This window comes from Acinonyx jubatus, chromosome B3 (genome assembly GCF_027475565.1).
Source record: "Acinonyx jubatus isolate Ajub_Pintada_27869175 chromosome B3, VMU_Ajub_asm_v1.0, whole genome shotgun sequence".
Taxonomy (NCBI): domain Eukaryota; kingdom Metazoa; phylum Chordata; class Mammalia; order Carnivora; family Felidae; genus Acinonyx; species Acinonyx jubatus.
Window position 1 is genome coordinate 27,034,243 of NC_069386.1, and position 18,268 is coordinate 27,052,510.

The 18,268-nt window shown below is 43.1% G+C and overlaps 1 protein-coding gene and 1 pseudogene across 3 annotated transcripts in view; one reads left to right on the plus strand and one right to left on the minus strand.

Moving 5' to 3' along the window:
- The window catches only part of OCA2 (OCA2 melanosomal transmembrane protein), a 492,350-nt gene that overhangs the window by 334,222 nt on the left and 139,860 nt on the right, over positions 1 to 18,268 (minus strand). The gene's annotated exons all lie outside the window — the stretch shown is intronic.
- LOC106967791 (aryl hydrocarbon receptor nuclear translocator-like) lies at positions 4,539 to 7,232 on the plus strand (annotated as a pseudogene).

An 18,268-nucleotide genomic window follows, 5' to 3' on the forward strand; every position in this document is an offset into this window, starting at 1 on the left:
GTGATGATAAAGTTCTACTTTAATTGCATTCCTTATGATATAGTTAAGGGCTTAAATCAATTATATTCAGTTATTTTGTTACATAAAAAAAATACTACATATTCTGCTATTATGACAATGTAGCCTTACACTAGTGCAAGAAGGAAGAAAAGAGGAAGAAGAATGAGAAGAAAAAGATAAGAGAGAGGGAGCAAAGAATAGAGAGAGACACACACAGAAAGTGAACACTATCAAATGACCCAGGTTTTCATTAGAACCAGTGCCTTGGAATCTAAACATTATCCTCACTTTGAATCAGTGTTCTCTGCCTTCAGCCTAACCCTATCCTCAGACTGACTACATTGGGCTTGAATGATCCTTAGGCACTTGGCACCAAAGCCACAACCTCTCACCCTACATGCCACCACCGGGCTCCCTTCTCACTAGCAGCACTTTCAGCCATTTCTCTACTGAGTCTCACATGACATGGAAAACGGATGGAATGTTAAGTGTGTTCCAAAGATCCTGAGTTCCTTGATGTGTTGATAATCCTAGCTCAACATAAAACCCTGTGATACAATAGGCATGGAAAATGCTGGTTAAACATACATACACATATACCTTTCTGCAATGTTTCCAAAACCTAATTGCTACTGGGCTTTCCCTCTCAAGAGGCAACCAGAAAGAACAGGCAAAAGAACATGTACCCTGGGAGTGGCTGCAGGTTATCTGGGAGCCAATGTCTAGTCCTGCTAGTCCACTGAGGCCACACAAGCAGGCATGTGTTCCGTATAGAAGTTGTTTGTGTGATTTGTCATGCATTTCTGCCCAGAGCCACACATACACAATCATGGAGGGCTTAGTTGGTTTGTACTCCATATCTTGCCTTAGGATCAGAACTGGCCCTTCTGTTCCTGATGCCAAGAGGGATTAACATGCATCACCTCCTTGAGCCAGACCAGGCTGACCCCCTGGAATGGATCAGGGAGGGAAGAGAAATATGCAGATGTATAGACTCCAAAGATTGTGAGATATGATAAGAGAAACAGAGAAAAGTGTCCTAGCCCCAGCTCGCTTGGGTATGCACTAAGGCAAACTTAATGACCATCCATAAACAACACATGGGTAGTATATATATTGCCTTGGCGGGAATAGTTAGTTGGAAGTCTCACCTGAGGGGAGGATGCTCCACCCAGCACCCTCAATCAAGACTCCACCTGGGCTGTTCTTTGAGGGGCTTCCCCAGACAGAAGGTTGGATGTTGTGAGTACCCAATTTGATGTATGAGCCCTCTTTGCTCTTCTCTGTACTTCTCTCCCTCTTTATGTTTACCATAATTGTTTAATTCCGTATATTTGCTTTCCCTTATTATTAATAAGGTTTTCCTCCATGAAACCAAAAGTATGCCTATCTAGAATTACTATTATTCAGAACAGAATAACAAATGCCAATCTGAGCAGAGCTTCAGAGGTTTCTGTGCAGGCAACAGTCCTGTCATCAGATCCCAGCAGAGCAGAAAGCAACAGGTTAAGTCACTGGGATGTTTGGATGGCTGTGGACATAGAAAATGCTGACTAATTTGGAAATTGGCCCCAAAGTATAACACTCCAGATACAAAAACCTAAAACCTAAAATAGGTAGCAAGGCTTTATAGACTGGTCAGTAGTCCATAAAAAATACTAATATACAAGGTGAGGGAAAATCGCAACTCAACTGATACGATAGAAAATATTTAATAAGAGGGTCACCTCTGTCAAACAAGAAGCCAAAAATGTACCTAATGAGCTTGAAGGTTTGGACACAGGGGTGAGGCAGATACTAAAACATAGAAGCTGTGAGGGGAGAAATGAATTCTGGACATGGGACTGTGAGGTGAGATGAAGATTCTGGAACATGAGGCTGTAAGGTTAGAGGTGAATGTTGGAATATAGAGGCCTGGGAGGTGAGAGGTGAATGCTGGAACAAAGGCTGTTAGGTGAGAGGTGGATGCTGGAACATGGGGCTGTGAGGTGAGGAGTGGAAACTGGAACACAGGGCTGTGAGGTGAGAGGTGGATGCTGGAACACTGGGCTGTGAGGCGAGAAACAGATGCTAGAACAGGGGCTGGTCAGGTGAGAGGTAGAAGCTGGAACATGGAGCTGTGAGGTGAGAAATGGAAGCTGGAACAGAGGGCTATGAGGTGAGAGGGAATACTGGTATGGGACGCTGTGTGGTGAGATGTGAATGCTAGAACAGGGACTGGCAGATGTGAGGTGGATCCTGGAACAGGGGGTTGTGAGGTAAGAGGTAGATGCCGGAACATGCGGGCTTGAGGTGTGAGGTGGATGCTGGAATGGGAGGCTATTAGTTGATGCCACCTGTGTAGGTTCCCTGTAAGCCTGTGTGCTTCCTCACAGTGCCCTCCCAGGGTGAGAAGTGGGTTGTATGGCATCCCCATCTTACACTGGTTCATAGTGTGAATGAGAGGCAGAGAATTCCTACTCAAAGGTTGTAGCTCCCAGATTGGACCAGGAGGCTGAATAGGGTGACAGCTTTAGTGCATCTTGTAGGGAGGTTGTATATTTGGGTGCAGAGGCAACCATTGTGACCAGTGGATGGACTGGGGTGGATTGTGTTATATGCTCCCAAACATCACCCGACCCCAGGCCCTCACTCTGCTTTGGAAGATAGCATGTGAGCAGATGGAAGCAATCTACTGTGCCCTAGTACCCTGCCTCCAATGCCCACTTTTTTTTTTTTGCCCTTATGTGTATTTTGTCAGTCCTGGCTGTTTGTTCTTGCTGATATTTTACCATTACTGGTTTTTATATGATATATTCCCTTTGAAAGGCCCCTCATGTACTGTGTGACCTAAGGAGAATGCATATGAACAAATCATATATTTTCTTTCTAGGTATTACCCACATAATACTGAGTTAATTTTCTGGCATGACTTATGTTACACAAAATTATAGATCCTGGAGCTTAAAGGTGTCATCTGCAGCAGTCCTCAATCATACAAAACATATCCAGTCACCAATTGATCCTCTGTTGCCTAGGAGGACAGATTAGGTTTCCCCTCAAAAAGGAAAATAAGAATAATTGTGTCACTGAATTTTCAGGGCTAAGTTCATAAGGTACAAATTCCTATTGCATACTACAAACATTTCTGCTAAGAAACTACAGAAGCTTAGCTACCACAGTAAAAGAAATATGCCAGTTGTTAACTCTTCTGGCTTTGGAGAATCACAATAGGTGGCTACAATTCCACAGATCCATTTAGGGAATTAGGATGTTACCAAACACTATTTTTTCATGTGACTATATCCTAAAAATTGAAATAGAGTTTAGAAAAACATGTTGTTTGAAGTTTCCCACAACTTCCTTTTAACATTCTTCCAAAATGACTGCTCTATGGTCACATATCATCAAATGGAAATTATTTTCACCACAGGATGAAAATACCACATTAGGTATGTCTGTTTCCTTTACTTCCAAATGAAATAAAAACAGGACTCAAAAAGATATTCACACCCCCATGTTCATTGTAGCATTATTCACAATAGCCAAAATATTGAAACAACCTAATTGTCCATCAATGGATAAAGAAGATATGGTGTGTGTGTGTGTGTGTGTGTGTGTGTGTGTGTGTAATGGAATATTATCCAGCTGTGAGAAAAAGGAAATCCTGCTATTTGTGACAATAGGATGGACCTTGAGGGCATTATGCTAATGAAATAAGTCAGATGGAGAAAGGCAAATTACTGTATGAACTTACCTATATGTAGAATCTAAAATAGCCAAACATAGAAACAGAGCAAAATGGTGGTTACCAGGGATGGGGGGAGGTGGGGGGCGGGCAATTGGGGAGATGTTTGAGGGTACAAACTTGCAACCAGAGGGCAAGTTCTGGAGATCTAATTAATGTACAGCATAGTGATTATAGTCAACAGTACTGTATCATAAACTTCAAAGTTGCTAAGAGACGAGATTTAATTATTCTCACCACATAAAAGAATTGATAATTATGTAACTGTGATAGAAATGTTGGTTAAACTACAGTGGTAATCATACTGCAATATACAAATGTACAAGTCAAGATGTTGTACCCTTTAAATTTACACGATGTTATATGTCAATTTAGAAATTTTTAGAAATCTGTGCATTCCAGACCTCCAGTGCTCTAAAAGTGGCAGGCAGGCAGGCAGACAGGAAGGAAGGAGAAAGGAAGAAATGAGGAAAAGAGGGAAGGGTTCTGTAGAATACCAAAAGAGAATCTTTTAAATAACACATTGTCAATCTTGGATTCCGTGGTAGCGGTGGTGGCTGTAGGGTACCGCGTTTGGGGAGTGGCTCTCCCCTCCCCCTTCCCCCAGTTCGGTGGTGGTGGCTCCTCCCACTGGGGGGGCGGTGCATAGGTAGTGGCATCTGCGGCCAAGGCAGCGGCTGCTGCTAACCCCAACTTCACAACCAGTGCAGAGCCCAACGTGGGGCTTGAACTCACAGCTGTGAGATCAAGACCTGAGCTGAGATCAAGAGTCGGATGCTTAACCAACTGAGCTACCCAGAAATGACATCAGATGTACCATCACTGGGTCCAGCCATTGCCTCAGGAAACCCTGGGGCTGGGATTCAAGGTGGAGGAGCCATTGTCCACAGGGCTATTAAGTGGTGACCAGGGTTGGATTTTGATGATGATGGAGAAGGTAAATTTTTGAGGTGTGATGATGATCAGATGTCTAATGATAAGGAGTGACTTGCCAGGTTGGATGATGAGCAGAGCTCTGCAGATAAAGAGAGACTCACCAGGAAAAATCACAGTGAAATTGAACAGGGGCAACGGAACAAGATGACAGCCTACATCACAGAACTGTCAGACATGGTGCCCACCTGTAGTGCCCTGGCTCAAAAACCAGACAAGCTAACCATCTTACCCATGGCAGTCTCTCACATGAATTCCTTGTGAGGAACTGGGAATACATCCACTGATGGCACCTACAAGCCTTCGTTCCTCACTGATCAGGAACTCAAACCTTTGATCTTGGAGGCAGCGGATGGCTTTCTGTTTATTGTCTCATGTGAGATAGGTCGGGTAGTTTACATCTCTGACTCAGTGACCCCTGTTTTGAACCAGTCTAAATGGTTTGGTAGCACACCCTATGATCAGGTGCATCCAGATGATGTGGACAAACTTCATAATCAGCTTTCCACTTCAGAAAATGACCTGACAGGGCGTATCCTTCCAGACCTGAAGACTGGAACAGTGAAAAAGGAAGGCCAACAGTCTTCCATGAAGATGTGTATGGGCTCAAGGAGATCATTTATTTGCCGTAGAAGGTGCAGCAATAGCTCTGTGGACCCAGTCTCCATGAATAGACTGAGCTTTGTGAGGAACAGATGCAGGAATGGACTTGGCTCTGTGAAGAATGGGGAACCTCATTTTGTGGTGGTCCACTGCACAGGCTATATCAAGGCCTGGCCCCCAGCAGGTGTCTCCCTCCCAGATGATGATCCAGAGGCTGGCCAGGGGAGCAAATTTTGCCTAGTGGCCATTGGCAGACTACAGGTAACCAGTTCTCCCAACTGTACAGACATGAGTAACATTTGTCAACCGACAGAGTTCATCTCACGGCACAACATTGAGGGGATATTCACTTTTGTGGAACACCGCTGTGTGGCTACTGTTGGCTACCAACCACAGGAACTCTTAGGAAAGAATATTGTATAATTCTCTCATCCTGAAGACCAACAGCTTCTAAGAGACAGCTTGTAACAAGTGGTGAAGTTAAAAGGCCAAGTGCTGTCTGTCATGTTCCGGTTCTGGTCTAAGAACCGGGAATGGCTCTGGATGAGAACCAGCTCCTTTACTTTGCAGAACACTTACTCAGATGAAATTGAGTACATCATCTGTACCAACACCAATGTGAAGAACTCCAGCCATCATCCAAGGCCTACACTGTCCAACACAATCCAGAGACCACAGGTAGGTCCCATGGCTAATTTACCCTTAGAGATGGGCTCAGGGCAGTTGGCATCCAGGAAGCATCAACAGCAAACAGAATTGGATGTGGTATCAGGAAGCGATGGACTGGCTGGCTACAATCATTCCCAGGTTTCTGTTCAGCCTGTAACAACCACAGGGCCAAAACACAGTAAGCCCCTTGAGAAGTCAGATGGTCTGTTTGCCAAGGATAGAGATCCAAGATTTTCAGAAATCTACTCCAACATCAGTGCAGATCAGAGTAAAGGCATCTCCTCCAGCACTGTCCCTGCCATCCAACAGCTATTCTCACAGGACAACACATTCCCTCCTACCCCCACCCCCAGCCGGCAGAGAATTTCAGAAATAGTGGTCTGGCCTCTCCTGTAACCATCGTCCAGCCATCAGCTTCTGCAGGGCAGATGTTGGCCCAGATTTCCCACCACTCCAACTCACCCCAAGGAACCCCAACTTGGACCCTAGCACCTGCCCAGACTTCTCTGCCCAGCAGGTGGCTACTCAGGCTACAGCCAAGACTCTTTCTTCCCAGTTTGGTATGGGAAGCTTTCAGACTCTGTCCTCCTTCAGCCCCATGTCCCTCCCTGGTGCTTCAACTGCGTCACCTGGTGCTGCTGCCTCCCCTAGTCTCACCAATCATGGATCCAACTTTGCTCCTGAGACTGGACAGACTACAGGACAATTCCAGACACAGACAGCAGAGGGTGTAAGTCTGGCCACAGGAACAGGGCCAGCAGCCTCATCATCTCTCAAGTTCTAAAGAGCAACAGCTATCAGCATGGCAACCTGGCCCGCCTGAGGTCTTCCAGGAGATGCTGTCCATGCTGGGAGACCAAAGCAACAGCTACAACAACGAAGAATTTCCTGACCTGACTATGTTTCCCTCCTTTTCAGAATAGAACTATTGGGGTGAGGATAAGGGGTGGGGGAGGAAAGTCACTGTTTGTTTTTAAAAAGCAAATGTTTCTGTAAAGAAAATAAAAGTCCCTCTCCCATCATTTCCCTCACCCCTAATGTGTACCCCTTCCCCTTCTGGCCTTTCCTTGCCCTCCTGCCTCTGAGAAGAAATGGGGTGAATCATGAAGGCTTTGGGGATCTTTGAAAAACTAAGGCTGGGTGAAGTTAAGAATGCCTTTCCTTACACCTCCTGACCAGAGATTTCTGCAGAAATGATTTTTGCTAGGGTCAATAGGCAGGTTAGAGAAACTAACATCCATTCATCCACTATTTGCCTTGGATACTGTGGCTTGTTTTGGGAAAGAAATTGTGAATAAGGTTGGGAGAGGAGAAATGTCCTCCTATTTGAAGATCATGAAACATGGTAGGTTACATATACCTGTATGGCTTTAGGAAGTGAGCATAGGCTCTTTCTGCTGCCTAGTGAGTGAGGAAGTGAGAGAGGGAGAAGAGTGTGTGTGTGTGTGTGTACGTGCATGCACATGTGTGTTTCTATATCTTTTTCTCCCTATTAGGGAGTTATGCAGAATTTGTCTCAGATTTTATCTTTGTTTTCCCATGTAATTTTCAAAGAGTCCTAAGGAGTTAAATCTTCTATGTATTTTCCACTTAGTATTGCAGCCAAAGAGTATTTAAACAAACATCTTTGCTGCACTTACATCTATCCCCAGCCAATATGCGACTCTAAGCAGATATATAAAGTCTTTTGATATGGTTGTCTCTCATCGAACATATTTAGTAGTAAAGCTGGGTCATTCCTGCTTTTGGTGCTCTCACCTTATAGAGAATATCTGCAAACATTACAGATGTTTGGGGTGTGAAGATAACCCCCTTTTAAAACCCCATACTTGGCCATACTTGCTGCATTTTTCTGTGAGAATCACAGATGATGTGTGTTCTGTAGAGGTTATTTCTGCATGGAAACTCAACTTCTTGGATTAGCAGTCCCAGGGAAATCTTCACTGCTGGAGTTTAAACCAAGTCTTGCAAAGTAGCCTCCTTCATCCCGTTCCCAGTTCAGTCTGACTAGAAACTGAGACTTGGGTCTGTTTTGGACCTATAGTTCTTCCTCTTTGCTCCCTCCAATCTTAAGATTGGATTTTGCTTTATGATACAAGGGTATGAATCCATGTGATAGATGGGGCCTGGACTCCCATTCTAACAGGGTCACAGAGTTAACTATAGCCATATAAATGCAGATACAGGTTATTACTCTCTCTCTGTACATTTCTCAGGTAACAGTCATGTGTAGCAGCCATTTTTTTTAATTGGCTCAGGCCAGTATCTTAAGTGCAAGACTGAATTAATAAGGAGAAGACATATTAAACATAGCCATAGGAGACTGAGGGGCATAGATGGCCTTAGAGAGGCTGAGAGAACATCATTACTGGGTTTCTCTCCCTTTTGTCTCCAGTCTGGTGCCAGGTAGTGGAGGTGAAAAGGAGATTTTTTTTTAATTCTATGTGCACACATACCATATACATATATATTTATATCACAGTTCAAGAATCCAAAAAGTTGAGCTTCCAATGGAATCCTTGTTTTTAATAATTGTTTTTAAATGTGATCAGGACTATAATATTGTACAGTTATTATAGGGCTTTTGGGGAAGGAGAGGGGAGGGAGACGAGGCTCTGGGGGTTTTGTTTCTGATTTTCCTTCAGGGTTTTATTTTTTTTTCTTGTTGGCCATTTCTGTACTGCTGGCATCTGTGCTGAGCTTTACAGTGACAAAAATAATGACATGTAGCAAAGATTTTAAAACAAAATATTTGTTTTCCATTTGTAAAAAAAAAATAACACATTGTCAGCAAATAAAATAACTTTCAAGAACAATGAAACTGCACTGTACTATCAAGAGACTTGCCCAAGCTAGACCATAGAAGCAAAACAGATGGGAGAAAGAAATATCCCACTGCTCCCATCACTCTCCCTGTCCCCAGTAGATGTGCCCTGATGCCACCTGCCCCTTGTGGTTCCCATCCATCCCCAGTGCTAGATCAGGTCCACACCCTGGGAGGTCTCAAGTGGTAAAGGAAAGGATATAAGCCTATCCCTGTCCTCAGTGTGATGTGCCCTTGCTGAGGGGGCATGGCAGTGCCTCCTGCACCCTGAGCCTGAGCCCCATCTCCTAAAGGAGATCATGTGGGGAGACATGCAAACTGAAGCTCAGGCCAGGATTTGGGTGTGGACACTCCCCTGTGGTCAGGACTTGTCTGCTTCTAATCCTGAGGGCACCCAGGCCTCCAGGGAATCAATTCTCCAAACTGCCAGGTGTGGGCAATAGGTCAGACTCTCCACCCCTGCCTCAGAGCAGCCCAATTGTGGTGCCAGAGGTAATCCAGTGACATGAAGACAAAGTAGCACTGGGATCTATCTTATGCATACATTCAACACATATTCAGTTTCATATTCATGCACATGCACACACACAATCACACTCACACTAACAAGCACACACAGACACACACAATCTTGCACTCACACATCCACTGAGTTTTACACTCACACACATCTATAATCTTGCACACTCATGCAGCATCAACCATCTCACACTTGCACACACACACATTCTACACCCTCCTCACACTCTGACTCACACACACACACTTGCCCCAAATGTCCTCCCAATTGATGCCTCCAGCTCATAGCAGCCAGGTCTTTTGATTAATCATAAAACTGGGAGAAAAGGCAAGCCCCCACCTATCAACTTCTGATTTCTTCTTGCGTATACACAAGGGCAATCAGCTCCTTGCACCACCCACATGTTTGAGATGAGGCAGCTAAGCTGAGGCCCCGATTCTCAGTTATGTAATGAAGCTCAGCAACCATGTGGCAACCTTTGATACTTCCACTCTCCCTCCTAAGAGGACGTAGGTGGTCATGGAAGAAGATGAGTTCAGTCCTGCCTTTCCCACTTACCACAGCTGAGATCTGTATCAAGTTGTCTTCTGCATGGTTTCTCCAGCTATAAAACAGGAATGTAACACCTCCCTCATGGGAACCTCCTATGTTAGTTACCTAGGGCTGCTATCACAAAGTAGGTGGCTTAAAAAAGCACAGACTTATACTTTGATAAGTCAGAAACCCAACATACAGTCAGCAGGACAGCATTCCTTCTGAGGGCTCTAGGAAGAATCCATCTCCTCAGCTCTTCCAGTTTCTAGAGGCTATCCATATTCCAGAACCAATGCCCATCTTTTCAATTCTCAAAGCTATCAACAGTGGATAAAAAGTAATCACATCACCCTTCTATGACCCTTATTCCATAATTATGTCTCCTACCCACAGCTGGGAAAGGTTCTCCACTTTCAAGGAATTGGGCCCACCTGGATAATCCAATATACTCTCCCAAGGCCCTTAACTTAATCACATCTTCAAATTTCTTCTGCCTTATAAGGTCATATATTCACAGGTTCTGGACTACCACGTTTTTGGAATTAAATAATATAACATTTGCAAACACAAAGCTGGACCATGGTATGCCATAACAGACATTTGTTCACTCTTTGTCTAGCTTTTGCAATTCTGGCTTCAGACATTTCCCTGCTCCTTGACAAGTGATGCAGCCTAGGTAGAAGCAAGGGTTGAGCCCTTACTTCACCTTTACCAGTTCAGGGACTTTTAGCAAGCAATTTAACTTCCCTGAGCTTCAATTTACTCACCTATAAAGTGGGTATAATAATAAAGCCCATTTCATGAGATTATGGTGGAGGTTCTATTAACACAGAATTTTCAGAGCTGTGCTTGCCTTTTCACACATTAGCTCTGCTAGGTATCAATAGCATCACTATTTTCTTTGAAGTTAAAGCTCTCAGGTCCCACTGTGGCCCTTCTTTATGCACTATCATCCTCCCCACCCCCCGCCCACACACGCATACCGCTTAACTTGATCTAGCTTCAAAACAGATAATTCAGTTCACAGACTGCATGTCCAGGAACAGTCAAGGGCATGGGTAACAACCTTCAGGAGTGCTGGGACACTTCCTTCAAGACAAATCTACAAAATACCGGATATTTTTCTAATGAATTGCTTTGAAAACCCTTGAAATATCAAGTTGTGATCTTATCAGAAGAAATGTAGACAGCATGGCCAAGTATAGTTAGAAGGTTCATGCCCCATCCAACTCTTTCAATTACAAAAGTGTATTTGAAATTCAGCATATTTTTCTGTTAAGTAAAGGAATTGTATTACATAATCCACCAGCTCTCTTGCAGTTCTGAAGTCTCTGACTTCAAAGAAGAAAAAGAAAGGCATCTCTGGAACAAGGTAATGGAGCCTGCTAGACAAAGTCTGCAATATGTTCTGTGAATCACAATAGTAACATCTCAGCAATAAGAAAAGACTTGCAGACAAAGGGAAATGAATTAGGGGGCAGAGCCATTAGCCACAGCTATAATTTAAATTTCAGCCTTGCAAAATACAATAACAAAAATTAGGAAGGCTTGACTTGGAGGCTTCCACTGGAAAATGGCACTGGGGTATGTACATTGCATTGTGAAATATAGCATCTCACCTCTCTCCAAATGCACCTCCCATTTCTGGAGATTAAAGTAGAGGCCCCCTGGAAGACTAGAGGTGTTCTCTAGTCATCTATTTTGAATTTCATTTCACAGTTAATTTTTAAACCAAATGCTTTATGAGCTTCTAAATTAAAGGACCCAGGGCAATGACACATGATCTCACACAAAGGCTACATCATTTTGCTTCAATTAGATAAAGTGAGTGAAAAGGAAAGAAAAACCTCCTTGTTTCCAACAGAAAGAAACCCGTGGCAGCAATTCTTCCTAAAACATAATTCCAGATATTAAATGGGGGGCACATAGGGGAAAAGTATTATTTCCTTTATATTGTGAAATATTTGTCATTAAGACCCTGTCACACTGTTTCAATATGATTTCATATAGTATAAGGGCACAGAAGCCTTCACTGTGATAATGGAATTTTTAGAATGCTGCATTGGGAAATCTCCAGAAACCCTATTAAATATGCAAAGTTCAAGAATTAGAAAGATTGATCCAATTTTGTTCTTTGGAGCTTTACCAAGAACTACTTTACAAGGATGAGAAATACAACCCCAAATCTTCAGTTAAGAAAGTGCCAAACAGGATTATCTATAGGACAAGAAGTTTAAATAACCTAGAGAACTTCCTGAAATTATTTCATCTCATGAAGTTATTAAAAGGCCAAAGGGAACCCTACCTGATGCTTCATTGCCAGACAGTCATTCATTCATGGGTCAGAGGTGGATGATGCTCCCACTCCCAAGAGCCAGGTTAGACTAGATGCAGAGTAGGACCTCAGTACCTGGTCAAATATCTAAAGACACTCTGGGAACATTCTTGTTTCATAAATATTTATTGAGCACTTACTCTGTGCCAAGTTCTGTATGAGGCACCAGGAATCAGTACAGAACAAAATTGCAGATAACACACAACTCACATAATGAATGAACTAGATGGCACAATAGAAAGTGCAAAGTATGACACAGCTACAGTAGAGCAGGCCAAGAGGGGTCAAGGAGGGCATAATGCATAAGGAGAGTAGCTGGCAGCAGCAGAGAGGGAGGGCAGATGAGAAGATCTGCAGGTCACCCCAAGACCCACTCTCTCTTAGTGAGGAGGGGTGCAGATGGCAACAGCAGGACCCATCAGACCCCTAAGGTTCTGGGAAAACAGCTCTACCCCAGACTTAAATAACATCTCAGTCCTCACCTAAGGCAAATTCTACCCCTAGAGTGGACTCCTACAGTAGATCCTAGGAATGCCACAATGTTGACTCTGCTTTTAGAAAGCCCACAGGTCTAAGTATGCATCCAGATCTCCCCCTCATAATGTGGGAATGCTCCCAGGGGATTCTGGAAGCACAGGAGTTTCAGAAACACAAGGTCAAGCATACTATTTTCCTAAAACTTCTGCAACATCCTCCACCTTCTATATCAAATTACAAACACAAAAAAACAGCAGTATTTCAGTTTCACAAGTTATTGCTTGGCCTAAGTATAAACAATTTCTATTTGCAAGTAGCATTAGTATTATAAAACAGTGGGAAAATCATATTACATTAAGCCCATGGAATATTCAACAAAATGGACCATAAACCTAGGGCATAAAAAATTTTTCAACAAATATTAAAGAACCGAAGTCATACAGAATAAGTTCTCTGACCTTAAGTAAATCAAACTATAATTCAGTAACAGAAAACAACAGGAAAATCTCTGAAAATCGGAAATTAAAGAGCATACTTTTAACTAATCTATGGGTCAAAGAGGGAGTTTCAAAGTAAGATTTAAAAGATAGAACTAGCGCTCTCCCCGGTATCTCACCCCTGCATCAGTGCAGTTAGGCATCAGCAAATTAATGAGAAGAGAGAGGAGGCCCCTGCTCTTGGGCACACGCAGGAACTTACTCCAGCTCCAGACACACTGTAAACACTTTCATCTAACGGAAGATAAGCTGTGAAATCGGATTTCTGAACCACAAGACACTTGTGTAAAAACTGCATTCCATGCCAGGCCTGAAATGCTCCAAAGCTCAGTTCGCTATCAGCAACCCAGGTGGTGCAATTAATAAAGAGCTAGCGTGGGGCCACTGGCACAAACAAGGCAGCTCCTTAGAACCTGAACTTCCTATTTGTTCCATTCCTTGGGTAGATAACGCCTGTTAATTACTCTGGAGGTTTTGTTAGAACATTCTATCTGGTCTCGCTGGATCAAGCTCTCCTCTCCAGATCGCCCTATATGGGGAACTGAAAATAATCCTCATTTCAATGAAATTATTTTGGCGAGGAGAGAGGGAAGATGGTGGCGTAGGAGGACACTGGGCTCACCGCGCATCCTGCTGATCACTTAGATTCCACCTACACCTGCCTAAATAACCCAGAAAACCACCAGAGGATTAGCAGAACGGAGTCTCCGGAGCCAAGCGCAGACGAGAGGCCCACGGAAGAGGGTAGGAAGGACGGCGAGGCGGTGCGCGCTCCACGGACTGGCGGGAGGGAGCCGGGGTGGAGGGGCCCGCCGGCCAAGCAGAGCCCCCCGAGTCTGGCTGGCAAAAGCGGAGGGGCCTGACAGACTATGTTCTGACAGCAAGCGCGACTTAGCCTCTGGGAGGTCATAAGTTAACAGCTCTGCTCGGAAAGCAGGAAGCCGGGAGGACAAAGGGAGGGAGAGCTGCTGAGACCCCGGACGACAGAGCTCAGTTTGGTGGGGAACAAAGGCGCTCGCCAGCACCATCTCCCCCGCCCATCCCCCAGCCAAAATCCCAAAGGGAACCAGTTCCTGCCAGGGAACTTGCTCGCTCTGCGCAAACACCCAACAGCTGATCTGACTCCCTCCCACTGCCACAGGGCCTCTCCTGAAGTGGATCATCTAAGGAGAAGTGAGGTAAGCCTGCCCCTCCTGCCCCCGGGCACCTTGCCTACCCACCCCAGCTAATAAGCCAGATCCCCAGCATCACAAGCCTGTCTGTGTGCAAGTAGCCCAGACGGGCCACGCCACCCCACAGTGAATCCCGCCCCTAGGAGAGGGGAAGAGAAGGCACACACCAGTCTGACTGTGGCCCCAGTGGTGGGCTGGGGGCAGACATCAGGTCGGACTGCGGCCCCGCCCACCAACTCCAGTTATACACCACAGCACAGGGGAAGCGCCCTGGAGGTCCTCACCACTCCAGGGACTATCCAAAATGACCAAGCTTAAGAATTCCCCTCAGAAGAATCTCCAGGAATAACAACAGCTAATGAACTGATCAAAAAGGATTTAAATAATATAACAGAAAGTGAATTTAGAATAATAGTCATAAAATTAATCGCTGGGCTTGAAAACAGTATAGAGGACAGCAGAGAATCTCTTGCTACAGAGATCAAGGGACTAAGGACCAGTCACGAGGAGCTGAAAAGCGCTTTAAACGAAATGCAAAACAAAATGGAAATGACGACAGCTCGGATTGAAGAGGCAGAGGAGAGAATAGGTGAACTAGAAGATAAAGTTATGGAAAAAGAGGAAGCTGAGAGAAAGAGAGATAAAAAAAATTCAGGAGTATGAGGGGAAAATTAGAGAACTAAGTGATACACTAAAAAGAAATAATATACGCATACTTGGTATCCCAGAGGAGGAAGAGAGAGGGAAAGGTGCTGAAGGTATACTTGAAGAAATTATAGCTGAGAACTTCCCTGAACTGGGGAAGGAAAAAGGCATTGAAATCCAAGAGGCACAGAGAACTCCCTTCACACGTAACTTGAATTGATCTTCTGCACGACATATCATAGTGAAACTGGCAAAATACAAGGATAAAGAGAAAATTCTGAAAGCAGCAAGGGATAAACGTGCCCTCACATATAAAGGGAGACCTATAAGACTTGTGACTGATCTCTTTTCAAACTTGGCAGGCCAGAAAGAATTGGCACGAGATCTTCAGTGTGCTAAACAGAAAAAATATGCAGCTGAGAATCCTTTATCCAGCAAGTCTGTCATTTAGAATAGAAGGAGAGATAAAGATCTTCCCAAACAAAAACTGAAGGAATTTGTCACCACTAAACCAGCCCTACAAGAGATCCTAAAGGGGACCCTGTGAGACAAAGTACCAGAGACATCACTACAAGCATAAAACATACAGACATCACAATGACTCTAAACCCATATTTTTCTATAATAACACTGAATGTAAATGGATTAAATGCGCCAACCAAAAGACATAGGGTATCAGAATGGATAAAAAAACAAGACCCATCTATTTGCTGTCTACAAGAGACTCATTTTAGATCTGAGGACACCTTTAGATTGAGAGTGAGGGGATGGAGAACTATTTATCATGCTACTGGAGCCAAAAAAAAGCTGGAGTAGCCATACTTATATCAGACAAACTAGACTTTAAATTAAAGGCTGTAACAAGAGATGAAGAAGGGCATTATATAATAATTATAGGGTCTATCCATCAGGAAGAGCTAACAATTATAAATGTCTATGCACCGAATACCGGAGCCCCCAAATATATAAAACAATTACTCATAAACATAAGCAACCTTATTGATAAGAATGTGGTAATTGCAGGGGACTTTAACACCTCACTTACAGAAATGGATAGATCATCTAGACACACGGTCAATAAAGAAACAAGGACCCTGAATGATACATTGGATCAGATGGACTTGACAGATATATTTAGAACTCTGCATCCCAAAGCAACAGAATATACTTTCTTCTCGAGTGCACATGGAACATTCTCCAAGATAGATCATATACTGGGTCACAAAACAGCCCTTCATAAGTTTACAAGAATTGAAATTATACCATGCATACTTTCAGACCACAATGCTATGAAGCTTGAAATCAACCACAGGAAAAAGTCTGGAAAACCTCCTAAAGCATGGACGTTAAAGAACACCCTACTAACGAATGAGTGGGTCAACCAGGCACTTAGAGAAGAAATTAAAAAATATATGGACACAAACGAAAATGAAAATACAGCAATCCAAACGCTTTGGAATGCAGCGAAGGCAGTCCTGAGAGGAAAATACATTGCAATCCAGGCCTATCTCAAGAAACAAGAAAAATCCCAAATACAAAATCTAACAGCACACCTAAAGGAAATAGAAGCAGAACAGCAAAGACACCCCAAACCCAGCAGAAGAAGAGAAATAATAAAGATCAGAGCAGAAATAAACAATATAGAATCTAAAAAAACTGTAGAGCAGATCAACGAAACCAAGAGTTGGTTTTTTGAAAAAATAAACAAAATTGACAAACCTCTAGCCAGGCTTCTCAAAAAGAAAAGGGAGATGACCCAAATAGATAAATTCATGAATGAAAATGGAATTATTACAACCAATCCCTCAGAGATACAAACAATTCTCAGGGAATACTATGAAAAATTTTATGCCAACAAATTGGACAACCTGGAAGAAATGGACAAATTCCTAAACACCCACACTCTTCCAAAACTCAATCAGGAGGAAATAGAAAGCTTGAACAGACCCATAACCAGTGAAGAAATTGAATCGGTTATCAAAAATCTCCCAACAAATAAGAGTCCAGGACCAGATGGCTTCCCAGGGGAGTTCTACCAGACGTTTAAAGCAGAGATAATACCTATCCTTCTCAAGCTATTCCAAGAAATAGAAGGGGAAGGAAAACTTCCAGACTCATTCCATGAAGCCAGTATTACCTTGATTCCTAAACCAGACAGAGACCCAGTAAAAAAAGAGAACTACAGGCCAATATCCCTGATGAATATGGATGCAAAAATCCTCAATAAGATACTAGCAAATCGAATTCAATGGCATATAAAAAGAATTATTCACCATGATCAAGTGGGATTCATTCCTGGGATGCAGGGCTGGTTCAACATTCGCAAATCAATCAATGTGATACATCACATTAACAAAAAAAAAGAGAAGAACCATATGATCCTGTCAATCGATGCAGAAAAGGCCTTTGACAAAATTCAGCACCCTTTCTTAATAAAAACCCTTGAGAAAGTCGGGATAGAAGGAACATACTTAAACATCATAAAACCATTTATGAAAAGCCCACAGCTAACATCATCCTCAATGGGGAAAAACTGAGAGCTTTTTCCCTGAGATCAGGAACACGACAGGGATGCCCACTCTCACCGCTGTTGTTTAACATAGTGTTGGAAGATCTAGCATCAGCAATCAGACAACAAAAGGAAATCAAAGGCCTCAAAATTGGCAAAGATGAAGTCAAGCTTTCACTTTTTGCAGATGACATGATATTATACATGGAAAATCCGATAGACTCCACCAAAAGTCTGCTAGAACTGATACATGAATTCAGCAAAGTTGCAGGATACAAAATCAATGTACAGAAATCAGTTGCATTCTTATACACTAACAATGAAGCAACAGAAAGACAAATAAAGAAACTGATCCCATTCACAATTGCACCAAGAAGCATAAAATACCTAGGAATACATCTAACCAAAGATGTAAAAGATCTATATGCTGAAAACTATAGAAAACTTACGAAGGTAATTGAAGAAGATTTAAAGAAATGGAAAGACATTCCCTGCTCATGGATTGGAAGAATAAATATTGTCAAAATGTCAATACTACCCAAAGCTATCTACACATTCAATGCAATCCCAATCAAAATTGCACCAGCATTCTTCTCGAAACTAGAACAAGCAATCCTAAAATTCTTATGGAACCACAAAAGGCCCCAAATAGCCAAAGTAATTTTGAAGAAGAAGACCAAAGCAGGAGGCATCACAATCCCAGACTTTAGCCTCTACTACAAAGCTGTCATCATCAAGACAGCATAGTATTGGCACAAAAACAGACACATAGACCAATGGAATAGAATAGAAACCCCAGAACTAGACCCACAAACGTATGGCC